Source organism: Ochotona curzoniae, unplaced genomic scaffold (assembly GCF_017591425.1).
Source record: "Ochotona curzoniae isolate NIBS_2020 unplaced genomic scaffold, NIBS_Ocur_1.0 contig_3520, whole genome shotgun sequence".
Lineage (NCBI taxonomy): Eukaryota > Metazoa > Chordata > Mammalia > Lagomorpha > Ochotonidae > Ochotona > Ochotona curzoniae.
This window is the reverse complement of record NW_024465894.1, coordinates 11,783,616-11,806,322: the sequence shown is the minus strand read 5'-3', so window position 1 is coordinate 11,806,322 and position 22,707 is coordinate 11,783,616.

Here is a 22,707-nt window from a genome sequence, read left to right as displayed (position 1 = left end):
TTTCTTGTTGTTAATCTGTTTATTTGAAAGCTAGAGATTGATCTCATTTGCTGTTCTACTCCCGAGATAGCTGCAACAGTCAAGGATAGGCCAGGCAGAAGGATTGAGCCAGGAACTCAATCTGGGCAACAGGGTCTTAACTACCCTACCTATTGCCTCCAGAATACACATGAGCAGGAAGCTGGCATTGGGAGCAGAGCTGGAGTTTGATTCCCAGGCCCTCCAAGATGGCTATGGGTGTCACAAGCTCCATCTTAAGTGGTAAGCCCAACACCCACTCATGTATAACATTCTCTTTACCCATTCACCTGCCAGTGGACACCTAGGTGAAGTCCTTATTTTGACCATTGTGAATAGTGATATAATAAATGAGATTACAGATATTTGACATAGTGATTTCTTTTCCTTAGTTATACACCCAGTAGGGGGAGGATTGGATTTTATGGTAGTCACAGTGTTTTTGAGGACCTCCATACTGGCTTTCATGATGGCTGTGCCAATTCACATTCCCACTGACATCACATGAGAGTGTTCCCCTTCACATCCTGGACAGCATTGTTTGGTTTTGTCACTTTGATAATAACCATTCTAGCTGGAATGATGATTAGTAATGTTGAAATTTTAAGCATCTTGTTCATTTGTGTATCTTTTGAGAACTGCCTATTCAGATCCTTTGCTTACTTCTAAGTCGGATTATTTCTTTTCTCACCATTGAGTTGTTTGCATTCCTTATGTATTCCGGAGTTGGATGACTAATTTGCAAACATATTCTCTCATCCTTTGGGTTTTCTCTTCTCCCAGGTGATTGTCCTGCTTTCTTTGCTCAGCAGAAGCCTTTTGCTTTGATGTAATCCCGTTTGTCAATTCTTGCTTTGGTTTCCTGCTCCTAGACCATTTGTTTAAAAAGTCACTTGTTTACCTTGAGTGGTCTTGGCACTTTTCTCAGAATCTTGAACACTTCTAATTGTAAATTGAAAAGGGAATTTAAGTCATGGGTTACGCCTTAATTAATCATTCTGGGTAACCTTGTAAATTTGTTCTCAGCTCAACAGTGCAGAAAAATGTGGACAGAGCCTGGCTTCCTGGTAGAATTATAAAACTTAGGATTATTCATAAACTAATTCTAAATACATATTCTGACTTGCATTTTTATTACTGTATCTATTTTATTTGAAAGGCAAAGGCAAACAGATAAGGATCTTCCTTCTACTTATTCACCCCCAAATGCCCACAGTGGCTGGGACTGGGTCAGACCAAGACCAGGAGTCTGGAGCTCGATTCAGGTCTCTAGCTTGGCTGACAGGGACCCAGATACTTAGGCCAGCACCTGCTGCCCCCCAGGATGTGCATTAGTAAGAAGTGAGAATCAGAAATGGAACTGGGCCTCGAAGTAGGCACTCTGATGTAGGGAACAGACATCCCAAGCGGTGTCTCAGTAGCTACACTAATCGCTAGCCCAAAGTTTTCTTCAAGGGCTCTAACAATCTTTACTGAAGTCATCATCTAATATTTAAGTATCTTTAGGGCCTGGTGCTGTGGTATAGTAGACTTGGCCTCTGTCTGCAACATCAGGATCCTTTGTAGAGACCAGTTCGTGTCCCTGCTACTCCACTTTCAGTCCTACTTCCTGCTTATAGTCTGGGAAAGCAGCAGACAATGGCTCAAGTGCTTGGGCCCCTGGATCCACATGGGAGACCTGGAAGAAACTTCTGGCTCCTGGCTTGGGATCATCTCAGCTCCAGCCATTGTGGTCACCAGGGAGTGAATCATTGGGTGCAAGACACTCTGTCTCTCCTCTCTGTAACTCTACCTTTGAAATAAAAATAAATTTATAAAAATGGTACTTTTAAGTATAAACTAATAAGAAAAGTAACTAGGCTAAAAACTTTCACTTGTGAAGGATTAACCACTATGGAAACTGCCCTCCATTGGAAACAACTAGAAGAGCAGACAGAATATTAAGAAAATGCTTACAGGCATTGGAGAGTAAGAAACAGGACTGAGGCTGAGAGAAGAAAGCAAACCACGAGAGTTGCCGTGGTGGGCCAGCCTCACGTATTTAGAATAGAGCCCTTCCCAACTGCAGCTGAGAGAGAGCACGAAGTGGGGAGCCACAGGCTCCCCACAGGAGGAGGCAGAGGTCAGGGCTCAGAAAGGCTGGAGAGGCTGGGACTTAGAGAAATGGCAGAGAAAGTGGTGGCTCACTTAAATAAGAGACTGATGGAATTGCGATTCCTTACGAAGGACTATACCATTGTAGCAAAATGGGGAAAATTCTGTCGAGGGGTGGGAGTTTGGGGGGAATCCCAGTCTATACAAAATTGTACCACATGATTCAAAAATTCAAAATAAAAAAATTTTAAAAAGAACCTAAAAAAAAAAAAGTGGTGGCTCAGACAATCTGCAGAGGGCCCTCTTGACCATTTGAGGAGTTCTAGAACGTTCATGTATGGGGTAAAACATCATGAGAGCCTATGGAGAGTGGCATGCTAGGAATTCCCATAGCTAAGAAATGTCTGGGAATAGTTGAGATTTCCACTACGAGAGTAGAACGTGGAGAAACTTGGGTAGCATGCTCAGGAGACCAGGCCTTTATTGGTTGTCCTTCCAATAAAGGTCTCTCAGCTTACAGGCTTGTGTCCCTGAGCCATGAGCAGCGTAACTGCACAGCAGGACAAAGTCCTACACAGGCTTTTTAAAATTATTATTAAGATTTATTTATTTTTATTAGGCAGATTTACAAAGAGGGGAGACACAGAAAAATATTCCATCCGCTGGTTCACTCCCTAGTGGCTACAATGGCTGGAGCTGAGCCAATCCGAAGCGAGGAACCAGGAGATTTTTCTGGGTCTTGCATGTGGGTGCAGGTTCCCAAGGCTTTGGGCCATGCTCAACTGTTTTCCCAGGTCCCAAGCAGGGAACTGGATGAGAAGTGGGGCTGCCAGGATTAGAACCGGTGCCCATAAAAGAACCAGCACATTCAAGGCAAGGACTTTAGCTGCTAGGCCACTGTGCTGGACCCCCACATGTGTTTTTAACCACATGCTCCTCGAGATTGGGTGCTCAGGTCAAGTTGCTATCTGAAACACTGGCCTGCCAGATGGACATCTGGCTCAATACCAGCTTAGGATGCATTTCGCTTCCCTGAATAGGGATCCCTATGACCTTGCTATTCAACTTCCAGTAAATTAGATTAGATCATTCAGCATGTCCCAGGCTAGGGCAAAGAGCCTTGAATTTGGAATCCAATTGAAGTACCAGTTCCATCACTGCAGAACTGAATAACTCAGCAAGTGGCATCTCCACGTGGGCTGGCTTATCAGGAAGACTTAAGAATGTCCATGCCTCCCTTCCTGGAATCCTTCTACCCTTAGTTAACTTTAACAGCTGCACAGAGAGGCATCGTGGTGATGACTACCCACGTAAGCTCCACGCATAGTTCAGCTCAGGTCCTAATCTTAACTGGAACTTTTGTCCAAGTGACCTTGCTTCCCCTTTGCCTTGCTTTTATCACTTCTATACAATAATAATAAGCTCTCTCTCAGGACTGTGAGGACTTCTTAGATTTATATGGCTTAAGTAAACTAATCTGCATGTTAAATAGATTTTCAAATAATAATACATATACACATTTGCTCATACGGAATAATCTGTGTACAGTTGCTAAGGAATCTGAGACTGGGGCCTGACTTTACTCAGTGTTCCATCTCTGGAGGTTCTGGAGCAAGAACTGTGAAGAACTGTGTCCTGTTAATGTCACAGCTATTGTGAGATCTGAAGAGGGACACTAGCCAATTGCAGGAGGGAGGCCCAGGCCTCAAAACCAAGAGAAAGCAAGTGTGGTAGTGCTCAACAGCTACAGAGGAATTGGGGGCATGAAAGTGGCTCATACCAGAACTGGCACCATGGCAGCTGATCCTCTGGCTGCAGTGCCAGCATCTCATGTGGGTGCCAGTTCAAGTCCTGGCTGCTTCACTTCAATCCATCTCCTTGCCTATGGCCTGGAAAAGCAGCAGAGGATGGCTCAACTCCTTGAGCCCTTGCACCTCTGAGAGACTGGGAAGAAGTCCCTGGTTCTTGGCTTTGAAATCAGTGTTGTAATCATTGAGGTAGTGAACTAGCAGATGGAAGATTGATCTCTGTTTCTGATTCTCCTTCTCTCTGTAAAAATCTACTTTTCAAATTAAATAGATAGATAGATAGATAGATAGATAGATAGATAGATAGATAGATAGATAGACAGATAGATAAATCTTTAAAAAAAAAGAAAGTGGGGGACCTGGGGCAGTAACCTAGTGGCTAAAGTCCTCATCTTGCATGCACTGGCATCCCATGTGGGCACTGGTTCATATCCCAGCTGCTCCACTTCCCTTCCGGCTCCCTGCTTGTGGGCTGGGAAAGCAGTGGAGGATGGCCCAAAGCCTTGGCGCCCTACACCCACGTGGGAGATCTGGAAGAAGCTCCTGACTCTAGATTGGCTCAGTGCAGCCGTTGCAACTACTTGAGGAGTGATACAATGGATGGAAGATCTCTCTCTTTGCCTCTCCTTCTCTCCATAAATCTGATCTGCCTTTCCAATAAAAATAAATAAATCTCTTTTTTTTTAAAAAAAAAGTGATTCTTACCTAGAGGAGAAAATTGAAAGCGAGAGGTGGAAATTTCAGTGGGGGGTCCCATTGCCCTCACCAAGGCTGATAGACCCTTCTCCATGAGGGTGCTGTAAAAAGCCTCCTCAGTGAAAGTAGGAAATTGGATGAACTGGAACATAAAGGATCCCTCCCAGATCCAATAGCCCCGAATCGAATATTTCTGTTGGCCTTGAGATTGACTACTGATAAGCGTGGCAGGAACAAATCCATTGCTGTTCTGGAGTTCCAAAGTTTGAGAAGCCGGCCAAGGACATTATAAAAAACATCTGTGCAGATTTCCTAGGCTGCCTCTTGATGAAGTGCTCAGCAGCCTGCCATTGCTCTAAGACCAGCCCCTTCTCCCACGGGTTGTGAAACACGGACAGTGGTGACAGCTCCTGGCAAGGTTGGGAGCCAGCCCAGCCTGGCATGTCATGGAAAGGTCATTTATCCAGCAGCTGTCATTGCTCAGGAATTTGAAGTAGGACCCCCAGATTATCTGCTGTTATTTTCCGTGCCTGCCTCGGAAACTTCACAAGGACCATCCAGACATGGCCTCTGCTTCACTCGGAATGCAGTGGCATCTGGACTTCATTTCAGTGGTCTCAAAGTCTGTGAAGTCATTGCCAGGGGTAGCTTTCTTATCTGCCTTGGCCAAAACAAGCACGTAGAGTTCTGTTTATGAGGGCAATGAAAGTTTATTAGGCTCTGGAATGGCGTTATAACATGACCTGATAGACGTAGTACAGAGAAGCCATGTTCCTTCCAAGCTTTCCCAACTAGGTGCCACCATCTGCCCAACCAGCCGCAGCCTAGACTGGGACTGAACCCCCTGCCTGTGGAGGCATCAGAATCAGTGCAGACATTACAAAGTAGATTGCAAAAGAGACTCTCAAATTTGGTGGACGAGGGGACAGCAAACTTAAATGTCTATGAGGCCTGGGAAGGCAGTGGAAAGTTTTGGGCAGGAGAGCCTGTGGCTGCCCCAGCAGGCATGCTCAGTTCAGCCAAGTGTCAACAAGCAAGTTCAAGGTGCAAGACTGCAATTTTTCTAGGGAAAGTGAGGAATCTGGTTAGTATGTGAAAATGTCTCGGGTTTTAAATGTTGGCTAATGATTTGAATATTTTTAAAATATTGGTTTGTTCCTTTTGAAAATCTTCCAGTTGCATCTCTGTGACAGGAACCTGAAGAACTGACCTCAGGTTGGGTAAGAAGTCCTTCTTCTAAGAATGCTCTGACTTTGGCTTGCAGCTTGAAGGTACATCTTGGCTAATCTTTTCTGGTACATCTTGCTGCCCGTGTTAGATATAGCAGCTCTGGTCCTAGGGTCTGGAGGCCCAGTCGCTGGTCCCAGCCCTGCCTCTTTTCCCTGTGTGGCCTTAGAACAGCTCTGTGCCTCTCTGGCATCCGTTACCCTTTCTGGAATTGGCCCTGGGGCAACCCAGAATCCAGGCAGCTCAAATGGCCCTGGACTCCACCTAGGAAGAGTCCAAAGTGGAGAGTTCTCAAAAGCCAGTGCTAGTTCTAGGATGTGAGATGAAATAGCTGTTTTCTGAAAAGACTCTGCATCTTTAGGTAGTTCTAGAACTAAGAAAGAATTGACTAGAAAAAAACCTTTGCCAAGTGGCTTCCATAGTGTTTGTGCCCAAGTCTTGGATCGGTGGAAGTGATTCGTTAGCAATTGGTCAGTGCCAGTGGGAAAGGTTGGAGGGAGACAGGAGGCAGGAAAACGGAAGGTCACACAGGAGCCTGTAGCCCAGGTCGGCCAGGCTGGTCTCCCAGTCCCTCTGAGCCCTGGGGTTCCGTGACTGACAAATCTGCAAAGCTATCATTTAATCACCTGCACGAGGAGTTTAATGTTCTTTAGCTTGGCAGACATTTCTGAAACCCCTACTAGCAGCACCCAGCAGGGATGTAGTTAGCTCCCCACCCTCATGGTACTTACCATTGAAAGGAAGACAGTGTGCAGTTGCTTGAAGGAACAAAGCTCAGGCCAGCTGAAGCTGTGTCAGCCTCACAGTTAAAAGTGTTCTAGGCTGCTGGCTCCCAGCAGTAGCCCTGAGGGTAGGCAGCCTCTAAGAGACCAGTGCTTCCCCCATTGCTAGTTTCCATCCCTTAGATAATGTCCTCCTCTTGAATGTGGGCTTTTCTGCCTTACAGTCTTAACAAAGGGAATAGGTCTCAGGTGATGGATGAAGAGGTTGGGTGATGAGGGGACTGTGGCTCCCATCTCATGTCACTTCTTTTGCGCTCTCTTGATGACACATGTTGCGGGAGCCAGTCCCCACCAGGTGAGGTAGTCTCATGAACAGGGGCTTATAAATGGATGTGGACATAACCTTCTGAGGCCTGCCAGCAGCTCTGTGAGCAAGCTTGGAACCAAACCTGCTATGGGTCTAGCCTTGAGATATCTGTCAACAAACTGACACCTGAATCACAACCTGACGAAAACCTTAGGTGTAAACAACCCAAACCACCTATTCACTTTCAGACCCTCAGAACCCCAGTGTTCATTGTGGCTCCCAGCTACTAAGCTCGGATGTCATTTGCATGGGAGAAGAAGTCCTCCACGAACTAGGCTCTCAGCTTCCCTGGGGCTGGGAAGGGAAGAGTTACTTCACTGAAGCCCAAGCTAACAGGTGTGCTACGAGGTGCACATCCCCAGCTTGAGGGGACAGTGCATTTCAGAGTTATTTAGAGACTGCCAACATGTGGGGCTGTCGCCAGCTGGGCCTCAGCCCTGCTCCCTGGAGCAGGGCCCTTGGCAAGGGGGCCAGTGCACTGATAGATTTGTTAAGACCTCATCCTCCCTGCATCTGCCCAGGACGTGCCAGATGCCAGCAGAGCCATCAGAGCTGAGCAGCTCATGTCACAGGCAGAAGGTAGGACTTCCTTTCCTTGGCTCCCCAGCTCCTGGCCCTGGGTCTACAGTGTGAAGGTCCCCAAATTCCCAGTGACTGAGCCAACAGGGAAGGGTGGTGAGCTCCTGTGTCCACCATCTCATTTAATCTTTATCATAAGTTTCTCAATGAAAATTGGAATATCCATTGTCCACATTTTGGAAGGGAGGAAACCAATCCCCAGATCATACAGCTGGGAAGTCAAAGCTGTGTGACTCCGAAGTCTGCCTGCTTGTATGCTTTGCCACCCCCTCCATGGTGTGGATCTGGGGCTTGGTGATTTGGGAATCTGGGAAGCTGCTCCAGAGCACATGATAGGAGGGTTGAGAGGGTCAGGCACCCAGATACCCATGGAGCTCCAGTGAAGGCTGTTCTGCCGTTCAGCATTGTATCTTCAGTGCCCATAGAAGATTACACTGGGAAAAAGCCACAAAAGCAAAAGCAAACCAGGTAGCATAGAGTCTGAGAATGTGTGGCCTGAACTGAGAGTGTTCCAGTCCCAAGTCCACATACACTGTGACATGGGAACTACAATAGTCTCCACCCCATGGGGACTTACGGGGTAGGAATGTACTGGGTTCAAACATGTAAAGCCTCTGGCACAAAAGCACATGCACAGTGTGTTACTGGTTTTTTTGTTTTGCTTTGTTTTGTTTTTTTAAACAAATATGCAATGGTGTATTCTTAAGCTTTAGGGTGTGTGCCTGCTTTCAAGGAAGGATTTGCTTTTACAACAGCAAGCCACGATGTTGGGGAAGGCAGTGTTGTGGACAGCAGGGAGCCTTTGGGGGGCTTGTGACAAGGACTTCTTCAAGTTTGTGTTGGTTCAGATGCTTCCAGCCCAACGCCCACCACACTCAGGGGCTATATGGTCTGCTGGAGAACTTGAACTAGGGAGATAAGTCTGGTGGGCTGGGGACAGAGCACAGGAGGGGAAATAACCGTTGAAGGAGAGGTTGAGTGGAGGATGATAAGACTAGGAATTGTTGCAAACATTTCCTGGAGCCATAAATCCTGGATCATTTACGGGCGGGTCGTATCAAAGGGATTAAGTTGACTTTGAGAGAAGCTAAAAAGATGAGAGGCCTGTCCCAGGGCTGCCTGTAAGAAGAGTAGAGCTGCCTGGGGAAGGACCAACCTCTGATCCAAATTCCTTCTTAGCACCCCTGGAGGCAGCCCATCCTGTCCCTGCTTGAACCCTCCCAGTGCCCCAGAGCTCATTCCCACAAGGGGCTCCTCTAGTTGTTCACATGCTCCCCGGTCCTCCAGGTCCAGGTGCTTCCCCCAGCAGAGGCATTCCCTCACTCAGCAAGCCAGTGGAGCACCTGCAGTGTGTCAGGCCTCTCATGAGGATGGAGGGAGCACAGCAGTGAGCAAGGTGGAGTCTCTACCCTTCAAGAGCTTAGGGTCAGCAGGGGGGAAGACAGAGATCACACAATTGCGATGTAATGTAAAGGGAAAGCAAGGTGTAAGTGCTGTGACCAAAATTAGAATAGGATGGTGTGACATAGGGTGCCATTTTTTTTGGTAGAGTGAGCAGGGTACGTCTCTCTGAAGCATCCAAGGGCAGGCACGAATGAGAGAAAGGTGCCATAGAAGACTGACCGTATTTCCTGGGCTGGCTGCAGCAATGCCCTCATCCCAGGTCCTCTTCTGCAGCATGATGTGCACTTTCTATTAAGGAGACAGAATCTGCTTTTCCACCCTGTTTTCCTGCACAGCATCTGAGATGGCTTTGACCACTAGAATATGGTTGAAGCAACGTGTGTCTTTTCTGATTATCAACTTGAACCACCGTGGTCGCTTCTTCTTCTTGTCTGTTAGAACTCTGTTTCTTAGACCACTTCCTCTTGGAACCCAGCTACCACACTGTGCATGTAAAATCCAAGCCACCTAGAGAGGCCATATGTGGCCATTCCAGTCACAGCTCTTGCTGGGCTCCCAGCTGACAGCAAACATCAACTTCAGTCTTCAAATGACTACAGTCTAGCCCTCCCCTCCATCTGACTGCAGCCTCAGGGAGAACTGCCCAGCTGAGCCCAGTCAAGCCACAGAACCACAATGAATTACTGTGTTAAGTCACTAACTTGTTGGATGGTTTGTTATTTGGCTATAAATAAATGGAACACCAGTATCCTCGACAGAGCAGCCTTGTGTATGGGCCCTTGAGAAAGAGCTTAGGATATAGTTTTAAAAAGTAGTAACAGTAAAACAGCAGGAATATAATGGGTGACTGGGAGAGTGAATGAGAGATAAGCATGTGTCAGATCTTGTAGATTATGGCAAGGACAAGTGGGGGCATTGAAAGGCCCTTGTCATTGCTGAGAGGGTACTGTAGCCTGCAAGGGGCAGCAAGGAGACCAGTGAGGAGGCTGGTACACTGGCTCAGGAGAGGGTCTGGAAAGTTGCAGTAGGGTGATCAGTTTGGTGGTGAGAAGTTCACAGGTTCAGAGTGTGCTCGGAGACAAAACCAGCAGGAGCCTGCCTGAGGTCCATCATAGACTATTTTTCTGGAGCAACTGAGTGGTCAGTAGCGCCATTTACCAAGACTGGGTAGACATAGCAAGGACGAGGCTAGCAGGGAAAGCAAGAATTCCGCTTCAGCCATGTTAAGTCTGGAGGCTCAGGAAAGTCCTATAAGATGGGAGTAGGGAGTGGAGTGTAAATCTGGTGTTTTGTTAAAAGATCCGGAGGGGACCGGTACCATGGGGAGGGAGGACATTCAAAGTCAGAAACCACCTAGGCTGTGCTTGTCAAGAGGCAGCCTGAAGATTGAGCCCTCAGACACTGTCACTTAAAGGCCAGGAAGAGGAGGAGGAGCCGGTAAAGAGGCTGGGAAGAAGCAGCCAGTGCCATGTGACGAGACCCAGAAGAGTGCAGCCCCGTGAGGCTCGGACAGCCAAGAGCAGAGGAAGGAGGTAGGATGAATTTTATGTCCTGTGCTGCAGCTGAATTTAACAGGATGAAGGTAGAAAGTGGCTGCTGGATTTGGGAACTTGGAGGTTCCTGGTTAAAAAAAAAAAAGGTTCTTCTCTAGGTTCTTCTCTAAGTTCCATCTGTGACTTCCAGTCCTGTCCCTGCAAAGATTAGACTTCTGGCCCTATTGATGGAAAGCCAGGCTACGTGCCTTGTTTTAGTGCGCAGAATACAAGACGAATGTGTGACTCACAGCAGACACTACGTGACTGTGTGGTTGCTTCATCCCTCCTGCCCTTGACACCCATCCCACTGACATGCCATGGAGGGGTGCCGGTTCTTTTTTAGCCAGGGTCCCAGCATGAAGAGTACGGAAGAGGTGTGACTGACCTGTGTACACATTAGCATGATAAAGAAATAAGCTTTTGTTGTTTTAAACCACCAAAATTTAGAGTTGGCTGTTAGTGCAGCAATAACAAGCTGTTACTCAGCCAAAAGAAGAGTATCCCTAATCAATATTTTATACAGTTTACCTGTTAAGTAACTATTTAAAGCCTCATACCATATGTTTTGTGTATATGTGTTTCTTTCTTGTTGCTTCTTAAAAATAATTAATTTGAAAAGCTGATTTACAGAATGAATGAGATCGTCATCTACTGGTTCACTCCTTCAATGAACATGACAGCCAAGGTTGGGCCAGGCAGAAGCCGAGACCAGAACTCCACTCGGGTCTCATGTGGGGGTCAAAGGCCCAACTTCTCCTCCTTTCCCAGGCACGTTACCAGAGAGCTGGATGGGAAGTGGAACAGTCAGGAGTTGAACCAGTGCTTACATGGGATGTCATTGTCACAGGTGGCTGCTTACCCTTTGTGCCACAATGCCGCCCCCTCTTATTGCTTTTGTTCTATTTTGTTGCATGTGTCTGCAGTTGATCCATTTTCATTGCTGTGTGGTATGCCATTGACGGATTGCGTTTCAACCACTGTTCCATTTTCTTGTGGAAGCAAATGAGTTATTTTCTGTTGCCATGAAGAATAATGAAGAGAATAATACAATTCTCTTGCTGAGAACATTTGTGGGGTTTTTAAAAGATTTATTTATTTTTATTGCAAAGTCAAATATATAGAGAGAGGAGGAGAGACAGAGAGAAATATCTTCCGTCCAGTGATTCACTCCCCAAGTGGCTCCAACAACTGGTGCTGCGCCAATCCGAAGCCAGGAACCTGGAGCTCTTCCAGGTCTCCCACACAAGTGCAGCATTCTAAGGCTTTGGGCCATCCTTGATTGCCTTCCGAGACCACAAGCAGGGAATTGGATGGGAAGCAGGGCTGCCGGGATTGGAACCGGCATCCATATGGGATCCCAGCATGTTCAAGGCGATGACTTTAGCCACTAGGCCACGGCGCTGGGCCCAAGAATATTTGTTTTTGCAAGATACTTAGACATTTTTATTTACGTGAAAATCAGAGAGACATTGGGAAAGAGAGATCTTCTACTTACTGATTTACTCCCTAAACTGATTTACTCCACAATAACCAGAAGTGAGCTGGGCTGAAGCCAGGAGCCATTTCGATTTCCCAGGGAGGTGATTAGGATCCAAGTACTTGAGCGTGTATCATGGTACACACGTTCATGGGACCCTTTAGGGCACAGGAATGGGATTGCAGTCAAAATTGTGCCAAATGGTTTCCCTAAAATGCTGCTCCACATCCTCAATAATATTCGGCTATCAGTCAGTTAAATTTTAGCTGTTTATGTAACATTTATTTATAACCAATATCTTATTAGTAGTAAATATTTATTTAATATTTATTTATTTACTACAATTATTTGCTACTAATATTTTACTTGTTATATCTCATTAAGGCTCTAGTTTACATTACTTGGTTTGTGATATTGGCCATCTTTTCATAAAGTCTTTGGACATTTGTATTTCCTCATTTGTAAAGTGCCTGTACACGGTTTTTTTTTTTTTTCTCACATCGTTTTTCTATTTTTTTAAACTTTTTTAGCAAGGAATTTGTTTTGTAAGCTGGAAAATTTCTTTCTCAGTTATTCTTGCTGCCAATAACTTCACCTACTCTGACTAGTTTTACAGCCTAAAAGATCTTATAATAAATAGAAGTTCTTAGCAACATGTAAGTATTCTTTGTTATAAATGTTTCTCTACCCCTAGGTAATGAATGTATCTTCTTATAAATCATATTCTAAAAAATTCACACTTTGGTCTCTTGCCCGTCTAGGATTGGTGAGTAGAATCGGTGTGAGGTCTGGCTCCAGTTTCATACCTTTACATGTGGAAATTCCATAGTCCAACAATGTGTGTTTAATGTCCTTTCCCACTGATTTGCACCACCACCTTCACTGTAAGCCACATGTTATAAATATTGCATTTGTTTCTGAATTCTAAGTCGATTTTAAAAAAGACCCTGTACCCACATGGGAGACCTGGAGGAAGAGAAAGAGAGAAAGATCTTCCATCTGCTGATTCATTCCCCATACGGATACAATAGCCGGAGCTGTGCCGATCTGAAGCCAGGAGCCCGGAGCTTCTTCCAGGTCTCCTACGTGGGTGCAGGGTCCCAAGGCTTTGGACTGTCCTTGACTGCTTTCCCAGACCACAAGCAGGGAGCAATATGGGAAGGGAGTGGCCAGGACATGAACCAGTGCCCATATGGAATCCCAGTGCCTGCAAGGTGAGGACGTTAGCTGCTAGGCTACTACACTGGGCCCTATATTCTTTTTTTTTTTTTTAATGTTCTTTATCTTAATCTGAGTATGATCCCATGACTGGGTTCAGTTTGTGGAAATTTCCTGGATTTTTATGAGTTACTTATTTTTCTGCACATGTAAGACTCCAATAAACATTTTTTGAGGAGCTGATACCAATAGTAGATTCTCCTACGGAAGAGTTGGAGATCTACTGTTGAGGACCATTTATATACATATAACATCACTTACTTCACAGACCATACAAAATTAGTGGCTTCAAAACTAGCCTGCTATGGATTTGTTGAATTTTGAGTCCCACCTGCAGCTGCCTTGGCAGAACCAGACCAAATAATGTTGTGGGCCGCACGCGGGTTAGGCATTCCCTAACCTCGCTCCACTGAGCTATGGTGAGGGTTGAATGAGCTAATGTGTGCATGCTGCTTGTCCCTGAGTCTGCCACCACTTGGTACTAATACATGGTGCTAGAGGTTGTGGTTGTTGTTAACACCTGGCTCTGCTCCTTTCTGTGTTGTCAGCTTGTTGTTACTATTATGAAGTAGCTGGGAAAACTGAGTTTATAAAGAGGAAAGTTTTCTTTTGGCTCCAAGTCTCCAGTGTGAATAGTCCCAGGCTGGGCAGCCTCTTTGGTTTGGTATCTGGGTATGGCATTCTTATTGGCTGAGACCCAAGGTTGTAGCAAGCGTCACGTGGCAAAAGCAAGCACGCATGTGAGCCAGGGAGCAGAGAGAACATCTGGGCTCAACATTCAGGCATTCTGGTACAGTAGGTTGAGCTGCCAGCTGCAGTGCTGCAAGTCCCAAGAGCTCCATTCCTGATGCATCTGCCTGCTAATGTTCCTAGGGAGGAAGCAGAAGATGGCCCAAGTATTTGGGCCCTGATACCTACGTGGGAATTTAAGATGGAATTCCTGGCTCCTGCCTTCATTCTGGCCCAGCCCCAGTTACTGTGATCATTTGGGGAGTGAACCGGTGGATAGAAGATATTTCTGTCTCTTCCCACACCCAGAGTCATTCTACTTTCCAAATAAAGTAAAATAAATAAATAAATAAATAGCATCTTATGAGAATGATCTCTCAAGGCCACATAGCTAGTGACATAAGGAGCTCTGGCCACGCCCACCTCCTAAACATAATCATTGCATTCTGCTTCCACACTCAGTATCATCAGCTTATGACTTTGGGGTTTAAAAATTAAATAGCTGTGTGGATTTGGGAGCCATAGTACATGTTACTCTTGGTCCTGTGCCACTTCACTTTGTTGGGCTTCATTTTCCTTATCTGTAAAATGAAGTAGTACCATCCACTTCACAGGCCAGGAGAGCCCCAGTGAGACAAAAGGTAGCATAGTATGTGTGTGTGTCTTTCTTCCTCTGTCTCTGGAACAATCACTTTCAAACAAATATTTTAAAGAAAACATTTATTGGCGGGGTGAGGTGGGAGGAGGACCTCTGGCGTGGTAGCCCAGTGGCTAAATCCTCACCTTGCATCCACTAGGATCCCATATAGGCACTGGTTCTAATCCTGGCTGCTCCACTTCCCATCCAGCTCCTTGCTTGTGGCCTGGGAAAACAATTGAGAATGGCCCAAAGCCTTGGGACCCTGTACCCGCATGGGAGATCTGGAGGAAGTTCCTGGCTCCTGGCTTCAGATCGGCACAGTATCAGCCATACGGCCACTTATGGAGTGAATCAGTGGATGGAAGATCTTTCTGTTTCTCCTTCTCTCTGTAGCTCTTTCTAATAAAAATAAATAAATCTTCAAAAAATATTTATTAAGAAGAAAGAGAGAGAGAAAGAAAAGAAAGAAGGAAGGAAGGAAGAAAGAAAAAGAAAAGGGTTGAGGGGCCTGGTGGTGATAAAGCCATGGCCTGACACCAGCATCTCATATCGGAATCAGTTTGTGTTCCAGCTGTTTCACTTTCGTTCTAGCTCCTTCCTAATGGCCTGGGAAAAGCAGCAGACAATGCTCCAAGTGCTTAGGCCCCTGTACTCATGTGGGAGATCTGGATGAATCTCCTGTCTCTTGGCTTTGCCCAGGCCCAGCCAACTCTCTCTGTAACCATGACTTTCAAATAAGTGAATAAATAATAATAAAAAAGATGTAACATTCTCAAGTTTCAAGTCACCCTCTAAGCTAAAGCACAGATTAATGACATAGAAAAATGGAGAAAGAAAAGCCTGGGTCACGATGCAAGAGAGGCAAACTGTACATGCCAGGAGAATTTGGGTGGCTGCCAAGAACTGGGTGTGGGGCACCCTCAGAGTTTCTGGGAGGAGGTTTCACTAGGCCCAGAGTGAACTAGAGGGGGTGTTGGCCAAGTGTCAGCTTCCAGGGGACTCGGGGCCTGATGGTGCCAGGTGCTGGGTTCAAGCAGGCCTAGTGTACCCAGTTGGGGCCTTACTGGGCAGAAAGCCCACAGAGAGGAGTCAATGGCCATATCTTTGTGTACCCCCACCCTCTTGGCTGCCCCTGCCCCAGTCCTCCCTCTTTTTCAAGCAATCCTCTCTCCTGTGTGCCTCCTTTATGCCTTTCTGCCCTTCGCCTGACACAGAGTTTTCATGAGTCTCCCCACTTGCACCCTGGAGCAACAGGAGGGAGGTGCCTCGCAGTCACATCACCCACTGTTGTCAACTCACCGGTAGGAACCAAGCCCTGCTCTGGTCTCAGGAGCAGGTCAAAGCTTTAAGTGCCCCTAGGCTGATACCACTGTGAGAGAGAGCTTTCCTTTCTTTTTCATTTAAAGGTATATTTATCTGGGACCTGATGTTAATGGCTGAATTGACTAATCCTCCCCTCATGAGCACCGGTATCCCATATAGGTGCTGGTTTGTGTCCTGGCTGTTCTACTTCCTATGCAGACCCTTGCTTGTGGCCTGGGAAAGCAGTAGAGGATGATCCAAAGCCTTGGGACCCTGCATCCACGCAGGAGACCTGGAAGAAGCTCCTGGCTCCTGGCTTCGGGTCAACTCAGCTCTGGCTGTTATGGCCACTTGGGAGGGTGATCCAGTGGATGGAAGATCTTTCTTCTCTGTCTCTCCTTCTCTCTATAAATCTGTCTTCCCAATAAAAATAAACAATCTTTAAAGAAAGGTTTATTTTTTGAAAAGCAGAGATCCTGAGAGAGAGACAGAGATCTTCCATCTTCTGGCTCGATCCCCTAATGACTGCAGCAGGCCAAAGCCAGGAGGTTGGAAATGCACCGGGGTCTCCCATGTAAGTGGCAGGAGCCCAAGCAGTCAGGCCATCCTCCACTGCTTTTCCAGATTCACTAGCATTGAGCTAGATCAGAAGTGGAGCAGCCAGGGCTTGAACCAGTGCCTTATAGGGGAGGCAAGTGCCAGCTTAACTTACCATGCCACAATGCAGGCTCTGGGAGATGTTCCTGGAAGTGAGGCCTGTGTGCAGAAGTGACACCGATCAGCTTAAAGCTCCTTGGATCTCCCCCAAACTGAACACTCCCACATAAACCAGCATCCAACTCAGGAGTTGGAACATGACCAGCACCCCAGAAGCCTTCCTGCCCCCTGTTTCCCGTTACCCAGCCCCTGAAGGTGGCTGCTATCCTGACTGCCAACCTCATAGATCAGTTTCTACTGGTTATGAACTTCCTGCGAGTCATGTCCCCCAGTGCCCGCCTGGCGTCTGGCAGCCTTTACTTGCCATGTTTGGAACATCCGTTCCTCTGTGGCAGGCAGCTGGAGTTTGTTCTTTCTCAAGCCTGCAGTCGTTTGGATAGCTCTCTGATGAGTCTTGCTGGCCTTCTGGGTTGTTTTTGGCTTCTAAGTATCTGCGGGAAAGGCTGTTGGGAGTGTTCCTGCACGTGTCTGCTGCCCGATGAGGTTGGGTGAGAGGGATGGAGAAGCATTCTCCCCTTGTTCTCCTTGTGAGTGATCCAAGGCACACTCTGCCCAGCGCTTTGGCTCCAGGAACACATGAGGGGGCTTTAGAGGGTTTGTGGAAAGTGTGGACTGTGAACCAACTGTGCATGTATCAGTGATGTTTTGTATCAAAATAAATTTACTTTAAGTTGCATTTACCATGAACTTTCATTCTATAAGAATTTTTTTAAATGTTTGATGTTTTTTAATGTTTTATTTTCATTTTATTTAAAAAGGAGATAAAGAGAGCAGCTGAAGTTAGGGGGGCTTGGTACCCAATCTAGATCTTCTCCTATGGTAGCAGGGACCTGCGTACTTAAACTGTCCCCTGATGCCTCCCAGGTGTGCTTAGCAGGAAGTTGGACTCAGTAGTAGAGTTATGACTCAAAGCCTGGCACTCCAGGGTGGGAGGAGGGTCTCAAGCAGCACTTTAAAAAACTATTTATTTATTTATTTATTTTGGAAAGGTAGATCAGACTTATGGAGTGAAGGAGAGACAGAGAAACATCCCCCAACCACTGATTCATTCCCCAAGTGGTCACAATTACCAGAGCTGAGCCGATCAGAAGTCAAGAGTGAAGAGCCACCTCCTCTGGTTCTCCCGCATGGGTGCAGGGTCCCAAGGCTTTGGACCATCCTCCACTGCCTTCCCAGGCCACAAGCAGGGAGCTGGAAGGGAAGTGGAGTGGCTGAGGCATGAACTGGTACTCATACAGGACCCTAGTACCTGCAAGGTGAGAATTTAACCAGTTGAGCTATTGCACTGGTCCCATAAAATTTTTAAAATTTAATTTTAAAAATTAAAGTAAATATTAAGAATATGAAAAGGAATCTCAACAAGCAGGACTTCTGAGCTCTGGAGCCCTTTCTTCAGAGTCTGGCTTACTCCCCAAATGGCCACCATGGCTGGAACTAGGCTGATCTGAAGCTGCGAGCCAAAACCCTCTTCCAGATCTCTCATATCTAACAGAGGCCTACCAACTTCAACCATCCTCTGCTGCTTTCCCAGATCATTAGCAGGGAGCTGGATCAGCAGTGGAGCCGCTGGGACTCCAGCCAGCACCCATAGACAGAGCCATAGACAGAGACATGGCCTACTGCATTATGGCATTGGCCTGTGACCTTCCTCTTTAGGCTCTCAGCTTCCATAGTTGGTTCTCTAAGAGGTCTCTTCGATCCAGACCTTCCCTTTTCATTCTTTAATTCCAGATCAGATGATAGAACACAGCAGAGCAGAAGGTTGAAAACAATTGCTATGGACTCATTCATCCTGGTTTGAGGTCTTGCTCTGTCCTTTCCTAGCTGTGTGACCTGTCATATCACTTCTCAGGAACTCAGTTTCCTCATCTGCAGCATGGGGGTGGTGGTTCTAGCTCAGCCTCATGGGCTGTCGTGTAGAGCTAAGGCATTCATGCATGGGGTGAGCTCTCAAGAGTGCTTAGCTTGGACAGCTGTTGTGTTGGCCCCGTGATTCTTGGCTCAAGTTGTTCCTTTCTGGTATGTCTCACTTTCCTCTAGGGATCTGCACGAGTACTCTGTGTGAGACAAGCCTGCATAGTGACTTCTGCACTCCAGGGCCTAAATCAGTGTCCTGTCCAGGTGTCTCCAAGGCCACCACCTCCATACTGCTCCAGGCCACCCTACCTCTCACCTGATATCAGCAGCTGCCTCCTACCAACTCATCTTGCCATAGGCACTGGAGAAATAACACAGCTTGACCTCACCTTTCTCTGACTTGGAACTGGAGTTTGTGTTTGCTTTGTGTCCACAGCCCTTTGTGGTTTCCAAGGCCTGTTGGCTTCTATCATCATAACCCTGGGTTGGGTAACAGTAGCAGGTGCTGCTGGAGAGGGTGAGTGGTTTTCTCAGTCACACAGAGATAGCCTTGGTCCAGGGTTTCTCCCTGCTCTTAGGGAGCGCTCTATGGAGTGGGCATGTAAGTCTGCTTGAGATGAGTGAGGAGGCAGGCTGGGCTCAGATCTTGGCTCTAGAACTGTGAGTGTGCCCCTGACTCCCCCTGCCTCAGTTTCCCCATCTGTAAATTCAATTAACATTCGTAGTTTCAACTCACCAGGTTGGCATGTCTCCTTGTTCTCTGTGTCTGTCTACTGCAGGGTGACTTCGAAAGGAGCTGCCATGTGGTTGGGGCTTGGCCATGTGCGGTTGGAACCAACGAGAGGCGGGGAACCAGGAGTTTGCACATGTGCCTCTAGCAAGGAACAGACCCCATTGTGGACAACTGTCGTGCAGCGTGGGGCGTGTGCGTGGGGCGTGTGCGTGGGGCGTGTGCGCGGGGCAGTGACACCACCCAGCTCCTCTGCTCCCACATCTCCACAGCCGTTCAGCAGTGAGGTACAAGGGAAAACACGGAGTCAAGGTGTCAGGCATTCAGGAGCCCCCCTGAGAATTTGGTCTGAAACTACATAGCTCAGACTTCTGCCTTCCTCCTCCCTGCTTCTTATTAACTATTAAAAACCAAACCAAAATAAAAAAAATCAGCTTTACTGAGATACAATTCACATGCCTCGCAAGGTGTGTGACACAGTGTGACTCTTTATTGAGTTGCACATTGAAAACCATAGTTGGGCCCAACGCGATGGCTCAGTGGCTAAATCCTCACCTTGCAAGAACCAGGATCTTATATGAGTGCCAGTTCCTGTCCCGGCTGCTGCACTTGTCATCCAGTTCCCTGCTTGTGGCCTGGGAAAGCAGTAAAAGATGGCCCAAAGTCTTAGGCCCCTGTACCTGTGTGGGAGACCCAGAGGAGGCTCCTGGCTTCGAATCAACTCAGCTGGGGCCATTGTGGCCACCTGGAGAGTGAACCAGCAGATGGAAGATCTTTTTGTGTTTCCTTCGCTCTGTAAATCTACCTTTCTGATAAAAATAAATAAATCTTAGAAGAAAGAAAGAAAATCACAATTTTAGGCCATTATATAACCTTAAAAAGAAGTCCTTTAGTTGACACCATTCTTGCTTACCCCCAGCTTTCCATTCCCCAAATCCTAGCCAACCACCAGTCTTGTTCTCATCCATGGATTTACCGATTCCAGACATTTTCCATAAATGGAAGCAGGTGATCTGTGTGTGCCTGGTTTCCCATACAAACCACTGTTTCCCAGGGGTGTGTGGTAACTCCTACTTAACTGCTGAGTAGTAAGCCAGGGCAGGACACAGAACCCAGTAGAACAGCACATGCGTATACCATTTTTATCAATCCCTCAAGCTGATAGCTTCCACATTTTTGCTCACCTGATTGATGCTGCTGTGATGTTCCTGCTGACCCTTAGGAGGACGTGCGCTCCCAGCTCTCACTGCCATGGCAGCTCAGTATTGATGAGCCAAGCCTGTCACTGCCTTTCTCAGGCCTTGGTGGAGCAACTAGGACTGCAGGCAGCAAAGAGACTCACAGCTTCAGAACCCAGGGCCTGGGAAAACAGCTTCTCTGCACACCTGCATCCCTTCATACTGGCCTGCCAGCACCTGCCACAGGAAGTCAACTTGAGTCCTTTCCAATGCCTAATCTGCCATCAACTGGCTTGAAGATAGGGGGGTATGGAATGCTACCAATGGGTGCTGTAACATCCTGGCCTTTTTCCACAAGGGAAACATGACCCCAAATCCTAATGCCACCGACTGGCATGGCCTGTGGCCCATGCAGACTGCACATGAGCAGAAGCACGTAGCACGCCATCTTTTGCGCTGGCCTCTTGCCCCACGTCCGGTTCAGGAGATCCATTTTGCAGCTGCATATCATTATGAGCCTATGTTCTCAAGGCTGGGTGCATCACCATGTCTCCTGTCCGGGCCTGCAGGGGAGGGAGGCAAGGAGGCTGGGAAGAGTCTCAGCTGCAAGGCACAACTGCTTCCAGGGGGCCCAGCTCAGCCCTCCACCCTCAGCCCCTCCTTGGAACTTATCGGCATTCTGTTATTTTGGATTTGGCTTGACGCTGTGGGGTGAGCTGGCGGGCATCCTAGTTAAACAAGAGCAGCTGGACAGGACATTAGGAGTGGGAGGACAGCCCTGTCAGACCCTTAACTCCTGTAGGAAGGCTGCAGAGCTCATGTGAAGGCCCCCGATCCAAGCCCCTTGTCCCGTGATGGGTAGGCAGGGAGGCAAGGGTTCAGGCCAAAACTGGGTTTCTCTGGCTTAGATCCTGTGCTGGGGAGGGCAGGCCACCCCAGAGAGGTCCCACGGGTCTGCAGCTGTGTGCCTTTGGGCAAATCGCTTAAGCTTTCTGTGTCTCAGGTTGCTTATCTATAAAACCGGGCATACAATCTAGCTTCCAGAAACCTCCAAAAGCTACAAGAGCTTGGCAAAGCCTGCACTGCAGCCCTCGGAACTTTCTGCTCTGCACAGGTAAGAGCCGACATGAACTGACATGTGTTCTACATAAATACAGCTCTTGTTTCTCTGTTTTTAAGAAAGCTTTCCTGTTCCAAGAGGCAGTAAATGTGCTTTTGAGCCACAAGGAACAAACAGAAATAAGAATGTTTGTCTTTCACATACAAACAAGGAAGGTGTGGAACTGCCCAGCAGAGGTCTTTGTACGGGCCCTGCCTTGGGTGACCTGGCTGTGGCAGCCCTGCCCACTCTCACTGGGAGCCAGTCAGGTCCTGGAACCAGAGCAGGCAGCCTTGAGTCTGCTCAGTGGCCCCCTTTCCAGGAATGCACCCTGGCCCTGCCTCTGCCCTTGGCTGCTCCAGAACATGGGGCAGGCCCCCATGGAGCTATTCCTAATGGGAAAGGTACACCAAGAGGACCTGGAGGTCAGGGCACAGGCTGCAGCCCAGGAACACTGTACCAAAGAGGACTCCTTAGAGCAGGTTTAGAGGGCTGAACAGGAGTTTCTTGGGTAGAGAAGATGGCGAGGGTGTGCTAAACAAAGCAAATGGCAATAGGTACCAGCCACACCATCTCTTCCTGGCTTGCCCATCTCTGGTTTCCAGGGGCCTGAAAGTGGAAGATGACTGGGTTCTGGGTGGGAGCTGCCGGTGGGGAGAGGTAAAAGGCAGGAGGAGCACCTCTGGCCATGGCTAAGCCATCTTCTGTATATTGTAGAGTTTGTATTGCATCTACTCATTCCCAGGCTGGCAAGGACAGCGGCCCTGTGTGAGGTGTTGTCGGAACGTGGGAGTTTCCAGTTCCGTCCCCATTTCTGGGTCACATCTTTTTTCCCATCTGCTCCCCAAAGCTGAAACAGCAGGTGCCTTCTGGGTTTTCCCAGCTGTTTGGTCATTAATAGGTACCATACTCCAATCACCTAGGACAGCCCCAAAGTGTAGACTCAAGGGACAGAGGGCTCAGCATCCAGAAAATGTGGTACTGTGTCTTTTTTCTCTTTTTAAAGATTCATTTTATTTTTATCAGAAAGTCAGATATACAGAGAAGAGGAGAGACAGAGAGGAAGATCTCCAATCTGCTGATTCACTCCCTAAGTGGCCACAAAGGCCGGAACTGCACTGACCTGAAGCCAGGAGCCAGGAGCCTCTTCCAAGTCTTCCACATGGGTGCAGGATCTCAAGGCCTTGGGCCATCCTCTACTGCTTTCCCAGGCTACATACAGGTAGCTAGATGGAAAGTGGAGTTGCCAGGATTAGAACTGGCTCCCATATGGGATCCCGGCACATGCAAGGAGAGGAATTTGGCCATTA